The sequence below is a fragment of the Chlamydotis macqueenii genome, chromosome 4 (assembly GCF_036417535.1).
Source record: "Chlamydotis macqueenii isolate bChlMac1 chromosome 4, bChlMac1.mat, whole genome shotgun sequence".
NCBI lineage: Eukaryota > Metazoa > Chordata > Aves > Otidiformes > Otididae > Chlamydotis > Chlamydotis macqueenii.
In genome coordinates, this window is record NC_141559.1 from 47,809,558 (window position 1) to 47,822,873 (window position 13,316).

Below are 13,316 nucleotides of genomic sequence, written 5' to 3' on the forward strand. Positions count from 1 at the left end.
TGTGAGCAGCTGAAGTGCATCATTTTCACCAGAGGTCAGCTTCCCATATAGCTTTGTTTTATGCACTGGAACACAAACTAATGTAGTGGAAAAGCATGACCCCCATTTAAAGGTTGATTTGTATGATAATCAGTACATTTAGTGGCTTCAAAATGAATGTGTGTAAGGCCCTATCTTGCTTTAATTAAGGTAATTAAGACATATTTCCCTCTGCAGACAGCTATTTAATTTTATGGCTTTGTCAGTGATCAGATTAGAATATTTGTTTTACGATTTTACCGCAATTCAACACTCAGGGAAAGTGCCTGTCTCGATCAGCTCCCGGCAGCGGAGCCCAGCGGGGCGAAACACCGGCGAGGTGGCAGCGCGGATCTTTCCGCGGAACGTTGCCATTTGAGCTCCCCGTGCCCTCCGGACCTCTGCAGGGACTTGTCGGGTGCTTCCCTGGAGCTGGGGCTCCCCCACCGCGGCGGAGCGCCGCAGCCTGGCTCCGGCTCCCCAGAGTTTCCCCGTCCCCGATTTGGGGCGGGGGGGTGGGGCAGTTTTCTCCCGGGATTAGGACAGAGCGTGGTCACGGCCGGCTCGTCGCCGCCTGACCCGCTGCGGGCACCTTCCATCCCGCCGTGGTTCGCTCTCGGCGCTGCGCGGGGGTTGCGCTGGGGTTGCGCGGGCTCAGCCACCGCCCCCGCCCGGGCCGCCGGGGCAGGAAGCGAGGCGACTCCACCGCCTCCTCCAAAGCCAGCTGCTTAACCCGGTCCCTGCCCGGGGCTCGCAGGGGAAGAGGAGCCCGGAGAACAAATGGGAACGGTTTGCTGCCATGTTAGGATCAGCCGTCAAGACTGATGGAAGAGTCGGAAGGAGCTGGTTTTGGGGTTTTGTGTTTTTTTTTTTTTTTTTTTTTTTTAATTAGGATTGTGATGATGAAGTATCCTGATGCAGGGCAGTGTTGCTGGTTGTTCCCATCACGCGGAGGCAATCTCTACCCAGCTCCACTAAACCGTGTCTGGCTGCTTTCCCCGAAGGAAAATTAGGGGAGAGGGGGAGGGTTAGAAACAGGGACCTTTGCCGACGCAGAGATTTTTGAGATCTGTGATTTTCAGACTCGCGAGTATCCTAAAGATTGGAGAGTCCTGGCAGCAGAAAGTGCTGATAAACCCGGCGAAGCCCGAGTTACCGCTCAAGTACCGCAGGACACATTAAGACCAGTTTAAGAAGTTTGGAAAGAACGTGACAATGTCTTGAATTTGTCTCATCTTTAGGTGTTACTGGGAGATCAGTGCAGGAGCCGGCACGTCTTGCATCAGAGGACGTTCTGCTCTCTCCTTTCACTAACACCTACCGTCCAAAAAGATTTACTGGTAGTCACATTAAAAAAAAAAAAAAAAGTCTCTCTAAGTCCATAAGAAATGTCTATCCCTTTTTTTTTTTTTTCCTCTACTAAAGTAGAGAATTGGCAGTCCAAAAGAGTAAAGGAGGGCTGGACTGTGATTTTAGGGAGTCTAGTCCCGTTGAATAGTTGACATTAGGAAGAAATCTAATTAAACTCTGGAAAGCCTAGTGATGCTGCTTCGGTTATGCTCAAGTGAAGAGCACCAGAATAACTTACTCTGAACTTCAAATGTGTATTAATAAGTTAGTTGACGTTTGTTGTTTATCCGGTGGGCTTTGCGCTAGGAAGGAGTTGTGTAATCTTTCTGTTTGTAACAGGGGAGCATCCTAAGTCACTGTATTCGGAGGCAGTAAAATGTTCAGGTCAGTACTAGATGAATGGGTTTAGCTGGGGTAATGCAAATGGCTGGAGCATTAGCGCAAAAATGTACCACTTCGTATGTTTGCATTTGCAAAGCATAATTCTAAATTTTCTGTTAAAAGGACTGTAAGCCAAAAAGAAGAAAACAGTATGGAAAGCCCTGGGTCTACGAGATTTGCTTTTAGTTTAGCAAAAATGCTGTGTTGTGTACTCTCCAACAACAATTGCAGCATTTGGCGTAAGTTCAGGGTTAAGATCGTTCCTATGTGTCTAGCTGTATGTGTTTTGTTACAAAAGAATTTTGTGCAATTCACGTGTTCACACTTCGAGTGCTTTCTTACAAGGACGAAAACCTTTGGAGGATATTTTATTTGAAAGACAAGGTCATGACGATTCCGGTTCTACCTACATCGTCTTAGCACTTACCTGCACAGAACTATCTGAGAGATCTCTGTGACTCCTACCTTTTAAAATGAAATGCCACCATTTCAGAGTCGCCCCCAAAGTCAGCGCAGATGATTCATTTCAGTCCCGTTGGTTTAGTTTTGATATCTTCAAGAGAACTTCTCCAAACCTGCGTTTAAAAGTAGTTATTCAGTAGTATTGCATCTTTTCTAGGGATGAAAGCAAGTTATTTCCCTTATAAAATACCTGTGTGGTTTTTTTTTTTTTCTTTCCTGGATGCTCAGTATTATGAACTACTCATTGGCTGTCCACTTAAGAACGCTTGTGGTTTTCTGTTACACTCCCTGCATAACGGTGCTTTGTGACGCTGGCGGCGGCGGGGCGGGGGGGGAGTGGGATGGAGTGTGCTCCCAGTATCTTCTGTAGTTCCCAAATGCCGCCGATCTCAGTACCGTCGCATCATTTTAAATACCCAGGTACCTCCCTGGTCGAGCCCAGCCAAGTACAAACGCGATGGAAAACGCAGGGGTAAAACACTCGGATAGGAGACGAAACTGCCGGACAGACCCTGTGTGTAGACACGCACCCCTCGTGGGTACCGTTTCTACGACGAGGAGGCATTTCCAGTCACTTCGGGTCAGAGGGATACAGGGATTTTCCTCGGGAGCTGTTAGGATAACAGTGGCGCATCTCCCACGACCGAGTCGGAGAGGCGGCGGATAAATTTAAGTTTGGCAACTCAAAGCGCTCCAGCGGGGAGCCGGCTAAACGTTCAGAGCTGCTCAGCCCTCCAACTTCCCCGAGCGTTTCTCATCGGGGTTTGGGTTTAAAAAGGAAAGGATAAAGGGATGAAAAAGAGAGCGGCCCTAGATAGAGAGACAGGTAACATCTCAGCATGTGAAAAGTTACAGCCGCTACTTTGAGTCGAGAGGATGCTGAGGAGTCAGGGAGGAAAAATAAGCAGAAGCAGCGCCTTTGCACGGGAGGGAGAAGTGCCTTTAAAAGCAGATGTTTCAGCTGTAATCAGGTCATTCACTCCGCACCGGCTCCGAAAATTGCCGGGGTACGGAGGAGGGGCCGGGGGCGAGCCCCACCGGCACCCCTGGCAGCCGGTAGCGGGCGAGGGGCCGCGGCCCCGCTCGGCGCGGCGTTGCAGGGAGTCGGGGGTTATTTCCCCAAAATTCTTCCCCCCCTCCCCTCGTTGAAATAAATAGATCCCCGCGGAAAACAAAATACGGCGGGCGGAAGCTTTCTGCCTCCGCCCCGCGGAGGGATGCGGGGGCAATGCGTAATGAAGCCGTGTAAGTTCATTAGTGTTTGCAATCAGGAGCGCGCCGGCACCCTCATCAAGGCAGAAAGCTGCGAAGAGCCATTCATCAGCCTGGAGTGCTGCCGGCGGATGACCCCTAAATCACCGCCGCCGGCGTGGATGCGCTGATTGGGCACAGCGTGGGGGCCCCGCCGCGCCACGCCACGCCACGCCACGCCACAGCACTCAACGGCGCGGGAACCGGGGGATGGCGGGGCCGGGGGCGGGGGGGTTGAGACACAGGCGCCGCAGCCCGGCGAGTCCCGTCCCGGGCGGCGGGAGGGAGCGGCGGGGCCCTGGGCCGAATTCCCCGCGCTACGGCGCAAGTAGGTGCTGGCGGCGGCGGCTCCTCCCCGCACGTTGCTGTGCGCGCACCTTCGCCCTCCCCTCCCGCAAGAAGAGAGGCCAAACTCCCTGCCCGCCCCAGCGGGACAGGAGGCGGGGAAAGTGAACTCCGCGGGGCGCGTAAGCCCCCGCAGCGGCGGGGTGTCGGGGGGCGGGGGGGAGCGGGCAGCAACTCGTGGCCCTCCCCCCGCCCGGCCCCCGGCCCTCCCCCCGCTCCCGCCCGCCCTCCGCTCCCGCCCGCCCGGCCTGACAAAGTGCCGCCGTTCGCCGCTCTTCCCCGCGCTGTTGCCGGGGCGCGAAGGCGGCGAGGCTCGCAGCGCGCCCGCGGGGCCGGCCGGCAGTGGGGAGCCGGGGCCGCTGCCCTGCCCGTTCCCCTCCGGCCGGGCGGGCTGGCGGCCAGTGCGCGGAGGACGGCGGAGGGTTTCCGCGGCCCGCCCTTCTTCCCGCCCTGGCACGGCTGGCGCGGGACCTGCAGCGGGCGGGAGCCGCGGGGCGGCCCGGGACGCGCGGCTGTGGCCGGAGCGCGGCCCCAGGTAGGGCTGCGCGGGCGCGGGTGGAGCCGGAGGGAGAGGCTGGGAGCGCAACTTGAACTGGGAACTCCGCGGGGCGGATAATTGAGTGGGGCGGGCCGCCACGCACTGGTTCTGTCAGCAGTGCTGCGCGGCCTCGGCGGCAGCTCGGCTGCGCCCCGCGCTCTGGGAGCGGGACGCGGGGTCGTGTATTGTGCCCCTCTCTTTCCTTCCCCCCGCACCCGTAGCGGGTGCGCGCAGCGGGCGGCTGCGCGCCCCGGGCCGCGCGTGGCGGAGGTGGGGCCGGGCAGCGGCGCGGTGCCGTGCCGCGGAATGAAAGCGTCCGTACTCTTGCCCGGGGATGCGGGAGGGAGGTGCGAAAGCCCGTCCGGACGAGTTCGTGGTGGGTTCGGAACTTCGGCCCCCTTACCCGGGGTCCGCGCGCGCGGGGCTTTTGACTCCCTACGCCCCCCTTCGCGGGCAGCGTGTTCGTCACGGGGCTGCGGGCGAGGACGGGCTCTGCCGTATGGTCTGGGGGTCCGGGGGTGCCGCCGGGGCTTTACCTGCCCTCCTGGTAAGGGAACGGGGGTTTGTGAGGAAAGCCGTCGGGGACGGCACCCTTAACACCCATAAATTGTTGTGAAAAATGGTGTGGCTTCGCAGCCAGAACGGTGACCAAAAGAAACGGTGTGTGACCGCGCTCTGGGGAGAGAAAGGGGTGGTCTCCCTCGTGAAATCACAAACGTGTCCGGTATCGGGTGGGTTTTGTCCTTTACGTGGAGGTGGGAAGCAGGTCCGTCGTTCCGTAGGCTTAAAAGTTTCGTGTGGTGGAGTTGCTTTAAAGCAAAGTAACGTAACAAGGTAAAATACACAAAAAGACATCTTTGCGTACTCGCACCCTGTTAAAAGTTTTAATAGGAGCTGTTTCTGTAAGATGCCACGCAGTTCTAGGCTCATCTACGTTTTTAGGCTTAAAATACTTTTTTTAATAAGAAAATTCCAGCAGTTTTGTTTTTGTACTTTCTAAATATTATGTGTCCTTTATATTACCCCTTCTTAGTTGGATACTGGCTTGGTTTTATTTGGCTGTTATCTGCTGCATTTTATATATGCTTCTTCATGCAATGTATTTTGCATCATTCCGTTGAAGAGTTCCAGTAATATTCTGTGGGTGCTTCCTTCCCAAAATTCAGTCCGGTAAAGAGCATGTTGAGGTGTAAACATTGCTTGCCTATGGTCAGTTCTCCTACAGAAGAGTTAATTGTAAAACACTTAAAGACAGTCTCTGATGAAAAATAGAGCTACTCTTCCCCTTAAAAAAAAAAAAATCCAAAGGCTATTCAGGATTATTAATGCATTCATATCTAGGAAATTGGTTTTAATATTGTATGTAAGGAAAGATTTTCATAAAGTGTACTTTGACGTACCGTGGAATAGTTAGGAAGAATGGGCACTGTATGGGTATGAATATATATGAAAAATATATCACTTAAATTTGGGGGAAATTAAATAAAACAGGTTGAGAAAAAGAATATTATTTTACAATCCCTAGCTTTGTCATTATGAACTTGCTTGGTTATTTTCAGTGGTCTGGTAAATTAGGAGAGGAAAAAAAAAAGCCAACAGTACTGAAGTATTAGATGCATACATTGGATTAAGAAGTGAAATGAGTTTATGTGAATGAAGACTGAGGTAAAAGTGTTTGGTAGAAAAAATACTTGACCACACTAAGAAGAATCTTTTGTTTAATATTTATTGGAGGAAAAAAAAAATCCAGAATAACATTCATAATCCAAGTTAGCAAGTTAAGACTGGTACTTCAGTCAAATCTCTCTGAGCCAGGAGTAATTATTCTCTGTTCAAATGGAAAAGGGGAAAAAAAGGATTTAGTAATAGAAACTAGATTTAAGGTTAGAAATCAATCCACAGTAGCTGCTTCTAGTAAGCAGCTGTTTGATGTGACCCCATAAAGTATCAGAAAGTGAAATAATAACCAGCCTGAGAGGACGTTTTTGTTATCTCCTAACCCAAGCAATTAAGAGATTATAGGCTGGGCTTAGTAAGATACAGAGTACCTTTACCTCCAGTTGAAATCGGTGAGCAGAGTGATGCCTGTGTAGATTGACGTAAAAACTCCCCCTGACTTGCAGCAGTTTTGGATGAGGCCCAGTAAAAACTGAGAGTGTTCAGCAAGTTGGAGGATCGGGTGCTGTTCGTGAATGGGCATTGTGCTACGCAGACCTAAAAGAAAACACCAGAGACTTATGCTAAGGCTTCAGGTCAGAAGTGCTTTTAATTTTATAGTGATACTGTATTTACTGTACTGAGTGCTGCATTTCTGTAATAGAAAACTCGTCTCTCTGGCAGTGTACGAAAGAAAAGAGAAATCTTAAAGTATTTTTTCAAAATGTTAGGCAAGTATGTGCACTTGTGTAAAATTCAGACAGATTTGAACTGTGGCAGTACGTGTTAGAGATTGTTAATCAGATTAACATATGTATGTAATATGATTATTGTCTTTTAAGAATAGCTTTACTATATAATCTGTTCTGTTAAATGAATACATGTAAACCCGTTAGGTTTACCGTTTTAGCAAATGGAGTGATACCGTGACTTTTGCTCCTGCAAGTTTTTGTAGTATCAAGTGCGCAAAAAATTTTCAGAAATAATTTAATGTGTTATAGTAAAGACTTTGGTTTGATGAAATAAATTTTTCGTGCCAGGCTAACTGTTTGAATAAGTAGGTTCTTTCAGGATGCTTGCATGTAGTTCTTCTTCATAGGCTGAAGAGTATCTTGTGATCATAAAAGAAATTCTTTAACTTTGTAAATAATACTGCACTATTATAAAGAGTTTTAGCTTGTGGTAAAATATATCGGAAACTCAAAGTTAGGGTAGGTATTGACACTGTCAGCTGAGCAATTAAAAGAAAACAAAACCCTAAACATTTAAATTTTTTTTGAGGTTACAGAGGCTTTAAAGAGTACCATTGTAAAAATGTGCTGCTTTAACAACCTTTCCTTTTCTTAGTTCTAAAACTGATTAATTACTATGTCTTATAAAACCTGATTTATTTCATACTTTTTTCATACCAAGCATTACCATTATGAAGCTCTCCTTATAATTGAGATTAATGTTTCTGAGCAAAGAAGTGGTTTGGAGGGCTGCATTCATTTTGAGTGCTGGTCTAATCAATTTTAGATACAGCATTTCACAATGTATCAGTCTGCATCCAAACCTGCCTTATTATGTGGAATTAACTTGTTGGTGATTGATAGCAAGCCTGCTCCATCTCCAGAGGTGATTTGTTTCAAAACAAGTGTTACAGCTTCCCAGAGTTTGAATGCAGGGTCAGGCATCTCAGGTGCCCTTTCTGTGGCCTGACTGAAGCTCGACAGAGTAGTTGGAAAAAAAATGGTGTGCTTTTATGAAAAAACCAAAAAAAAAAACCAAAAAAAAAAACCCAAAAAAAACCAAACAAAAAAACCAACCCAACACCCCCCGAAAACAAACTAACAAAAAAAAAAAAAAAACCAACCCCAAACCCTACACCTATATTGAATAGTGTTTCCTAAACTGTGGTATCGGTCTTCGTATATGGTCTGGAATGACAGGTATAATGCACACGTAGTGTCTTTATGTGTCGCTATGTACTCTAACAATGCATGTCTGCTAGGTGATTTTGAAGACTAGCTGTAGTGTTTGAAATCCAAACTCATGAGGCTCGTTGCAGATGACTTGGTGTACGCCTGGTCCATATTGCCTATGTAGGTAATGAAAGATGTGCTAATTCTTTTTTTTTTTTTTCCTCTTTTAAAAGTAGCAAGGATAGTGCTTGTATCAATATCTACTGAAATATTTGCATTCCCTCTGTGCACCTTCTGGTCTCGGCTTCACCATCGTTTCATTCGTAACCAGTAGTGTATGGTCATACGCTACTGCTGAGTGTGATGCAGAAATATTTAAAGTTCAGGGGAAAACTGTTTTCTTGATTGTGAGAGAAAATAAGTAAAAAAAGGCCAAACTTTAAAAAAAAAAAAAAGGAACCTCTGGAAATAGTGAACACAATTCTAAGAAGAATTTTTATGTGCGTCTAGTATCAGCACAGTGATTTCAGTCTAAATTGTAGTTACTTATGTATTTCTTGCAAGACATGCTAATTGCATTCAGCAGGTTTTTTTTTAAGTTTGCATGTTGAACTAATTACATGAGTCTCTTAGTTTAAGTGTGCATGATGTAAACAATATACAGAACGTTGCAACTGAAGCATTGCATAAAAATATTACTGGTCTTACGTAGATCAGAAGCTAATCAAATTATTAAATGCTTACAAATACCAGACTGTAAGTGCTCCACACCACTTAGCTCAGTCTTTTGCTGTGGCAGAAACATTGTCAGTACAGGTTCATTTTAATACTGTAATCAAAATAGCTGCTACTGAACTAAAACAAAGGGAATAATCTTTAAACATAGTATAAAATAGGGAATACAACGCAAACTGTATCTCCGATTGCCTTCTTAGATGGAGGTCTGTCTGCATGATACATACTTTCATCTTACAGTATATATATCTTACTTTTGTTGTAAAATACTTCTTACGCGAGGATGATGCTTGGATGGCACAAGATAGAAAAGTAGCTTAAGCCTGGAGCTGGTTTGTGCTGATATATGCTGTGGGTCTTGCAAAGCAGTGGGCGTGCTTTTCTGATTTAGGCTGAAATTCAACAAATAAATTCAAGCCTCGCTGACCTAATTATTTTAAATTTTGTAACTTGTGTCTGTGTATCAGATTGAGGTTGTTGATACTTGATGTGTATGTTTGTGTCTGCAAAAAAGTTAATTGTAAACATTAGTGCCTAGAAATACAGAAAGCAAACCAGTAAACTAGAAATTGGAAAGTGCTGTACTAAATTCAGCACTGATTAACGTACCCTGCAAATCCACTGAAATCAGCAAATTACCTGGATTACTGCGTGCTACTGCACTGGAAGCCTGTAGTATCTCGTTGTGTTAAAATCTTCTTCCATATATTAAATGTGCTTTATAGGTTATGGTAGCAACTTTGGTTTAGTTTTGCAGTAGGCTTCCATGAATGCAAATGCAATCTTCATGTAGAAAAGAAAACAAAAACAGTTTTCAACATGAGAAAACATGTGCTAAATTATTTTTGTTGACTTTGCTGGTTTTTATTTTTTTAACACACTTTGGTAAGTGTTTAAAACGAGAAACTTAACATGTGTTAGCTGTGGATTACAATTACGTAATTATAAAATCTCTGTTTCTCTGATTTTTTTTGGGTTCTTTTTTTTGTTTGTTTATTTTCCTTGGCAAAACACTGGAATGATTGCAGAAATTTTTAGTGCAAAACACTTTGCCAACTTTGTTTACTCTTTCAAGTAATTTGTTTTAAAAGGAAGGAGAATATCTTTCTTTAATGTTAGTCTAAAATCTATATTATAGAAATCTTTTGCATTCAGAATTTCACCTTTGCATCTAGTTACAGAAGTATAAAATAGCAATTTATGAAAATCTTAAGATACTACAACTTCAATTTTTTCCTCTGACAGCAGAGAAAAACGTTCAGAAAAACAACAAATCCTATCATAAAAGCTGTCTTGGTGTGGAACTTGCAACATGTCATATTGAAGTCAGTTGTGCTGTTGGTGTTATTTTCCAACACTGTTGAATTTCTAATAGCATTTTTTTGACAGCAGTTAAACCAACATACAAAGGAACTAATGTGTCTTATTTCCTTATTTGAGTCTTGACAATTTTTAGTGTGTTAAGAAAACTCCTGTCTATGGTAGAATTGGTGAAACATGGCTTTAAAATATTTTTCTTGGCAGGAATTGGAATAGAAAGCTGCATGTTAGAATTTTTAGAAGGGAGAGGGGAAAAAAAAAAAGTAATGGGCACATGATTTACCGTAATACAACAATAGTTCCCTAAATCAGAGGAGGCGTTGATACACTTTGTCTGGGTCGTGGAGTGGGTGATTGTGTAGTGGTTGAAGAAATCATCATTGCTAATAAGTGTTACTTTACATTAGCAAGTGAAAGACTGCATCGTCCTTCAAAGGCCTCATCCATTCTCATTATAATCCTTTGAACGTTCCCCTGACCTTTTTAAAGAAATCTTACCCAAACTTTCTGCTTAGAGTGCCCCAAAATAAACTGACCAGCACTTGCCTCAAGAAGTTTGCAATCTAACGACAGGAACATTAATACATCTTTTAACACAAAAATATCAAATGTTACTTGCCACAGCAAATTGTTCGTTTATTTAAAAATCTCTTTTCCTGTTGAAGTAATGCTTCCGAGACTAATGAGTGCTGAGCAGCCTTATAAAAGTGAATAGCATCACTGTATTAGCATTGCCTTAGAAAAATCTAAAGCCAGATTGTGTTGCTAATATTTTTCCTCTCGGCTATGTTACTGTCTATATATTCAGAAAGCTGGGGTAGGTGGAGTAGTTTGGTTTTGAGGAACGAGAGCGTGAAGGTTTGGGAGGCTGGGGCATGCCCAGCTCCAGCAGACCAGCATAGCTTTGCTCTCCTCAGTGAAGACATTGTCACCTACCTTCCAGATGAAGTGTAGGGTTTATGCTCATGAAACGCTTTCAATTTAGACTTCACTTTAACTTTTTTTTTTTTGTGAACAGTTTACATCTTCCCTGTTGTAAAATACATTGCTAATTTGAATAGGCTTTGATGCCCACGAAAAGCACCATGGCTCAGACGTTATTTTCCATTAAAAGGAGAGAGGAAAAAAAAAAAAAAAAAAAAAAAACCCAAACCAAAACAAAAACCACCTCATTTTGTTAGTGAACTTGGCAAAGCAGAAAATAATTCATGTTCCTAATTTTTTTTTCTTAGAAAGACATTCTTTATTGATATTACTGAATATATAAAGAACTTGATGTCTCCCTGCTCCCCTTGAGAGATATTCTTTATTTCAGTGTCAAAAGATTGGATGGCGTCATCCAAACCTATGCATCTGTAAGCGAGGGGAGATCTGTTGCTCCAACAAATCAGCTGGTTGAAATTTTGGTTACAGGTTGTGAGTGTTTGTGTATTGCTTTAGCAGCAAAGGCAAAGTCATTGGAAGCCTTAACATTCAGGCAGCAGTTACTAAACTGCCATTTGTTCGCCATTGTTCTCATTTCCAAAGGCTTTTTTTTAAAGTAATGGTGGAACTTGAGAAATACTGGGTCTCCACAAATGATTGTCTGAGTTCAGAGCAAACAAATAAAAACATAGTTGGGAATGCTGGGGAGTTCTGGCTTGCATGTGGTAATTCAGACTGGCAGGTGTTAAGATAAGTCTTCAAATTTGATTTCCCTTCCTCCATGACTGGTTAGAAAATGAAGACTTTGGGCAACAGAGAGCCCTGAGGCATTCCTGTTTCTCATTTTTGTTTTGGGCTTGATTTAAGTGGTGACTGTGTGTGATGGAGATTGTATAGACAGGAGGAAGGATTCTTTTTCATACCTTGTTTTGCTGCTTGCAGTGGTACTACACACACCATTTTTAATTGTCTAATATTCAAAAGCAATAATTTGATTTTGATATAAATTGCTGGCAGATGAGTAACAAGTTTTCCTGGCAGCTTTAAAAAATATGGATGTATATGTGTGTGCATGTGTGTGTTGACCATTGAATACAGCTTGACTTAGTAAGCACTACAGTAAAAAATTACAGGATTTTTTTTTTTTTTTCCTCCTAGTTTGTCTGACAATTGCAGCAGTGCATGATTTCAGCAGAGGCTGTTGGGAGATGTCGACAAACCCCTGAAACACTCAAGGTCTGAGGGCCGTAGTGACATCTCAGTGAATGCTGGGGGTAGAAATGCTCCTCCTCTCCTTTCAGAAAGTCTTTCAGTCACTTGTGCATTGCTAGGCCACGAAGCAGGACCCACCTTGTAATGAAATACTCATGCTTGTGGCCTGCCTTCATCTTTCACGTTTCTTGCAGTCGCTAAAAGGTGGCAGCCTATCTAAATGTATGATAACCCAGAAATACATCTATGAATGGCTGTGCTCTGCAGGAAACTCAGAAGTATTCAGTGGTCGGAAAAGCTGGGGTTTTATTTTCTCTCTTGAGTGACAAATATCTTAGAGTGAAAATGGAATATTAACTCTTAGCGTGAAATAGTTATAATTACATTTAGAAATGTTTTAAATGGCTTAGAAACACACAGCTGCTTATATTATTCTTTTGATAATTTTATGTTAATTGTGGAATGATCCAGGGTTAATGATACAAAATGTTAGCACTTCTAATGATATGTTTAAGAACAGTGCAGTCATTAAATTCAGTAAACTGAATATGTGGGCTTCATAAATAAATGCTGAATTATAATACAAAACACACCATGACCAAATTAGTATGTTTAATCTAGTGAATTCCAGCTAGGCTGCATACAATATGGATATGTATTTAATTTCTAAATTTAATATTAGCTGCATAAGTCAACTCTCACTTATTCAGTGCAGAATTAGTAATAGAAATTTAATATCATCTAGTGTTTTACATAAGCTTTTTTTTTTTTAAACAAGATGTTTTAACTTTGTTAGAGATTTTAAATATTGTCATTAAAAAAGATGATGTTCCCTCCTACTCTCACCATTGTATGTCATCAGGAGGTAGAATTCCTGAGGTCCAAAATAACATTCATTCAGTCAAAATGGCGACACTCACTCACATTCATTCAATAATCTAGAGCAGAATGTTTTGTATTTGCTTATTTGATGCAGACTTTTGTGTTGGTTTCTTCACTGTGATCATTATTGTATCACATTTTATTTATCCAGGGAGAGTTAAAATGCCGGTAGAATCATCTTGATTTTTCATTTGAAAGCCTAATTTTTCAAAGAAAGCAGAAAATAAAGGCTATTTTATCCAAGTTCTTTTACCTGTGAGGACCTCAGTTTTCCTTAAATTACAAGTATTATCTTTTTATCATGTGAGTTATAGGCTGTATAGATTTTCTTGAACGTA

General features: G+C 43.7%; 1 protein-coding gene across 1 annotated transcript in view; it reads left to right on the plus strand.

Annotated features, from left to right (window-relative positions):
- Positions 1 to 4,271: 4,271 nt before the first annotated feature.
- TENM3 (teneurin transmembrane protein 3) overlaps positions 4,272 to 13,316 on the plus strand; it is a 425,198-nt gene continuing 416,153 nt past the window's right edge. The window contains exon 1 of the mRNA XM_086747281.1: positions 4,272 to 4,342. The gene's annotated coding sequence lies outside the window, so the exon portion shown is untranslated. The remainder of the gene's footprint in view (positions 4,343 to 13,316) is intronic.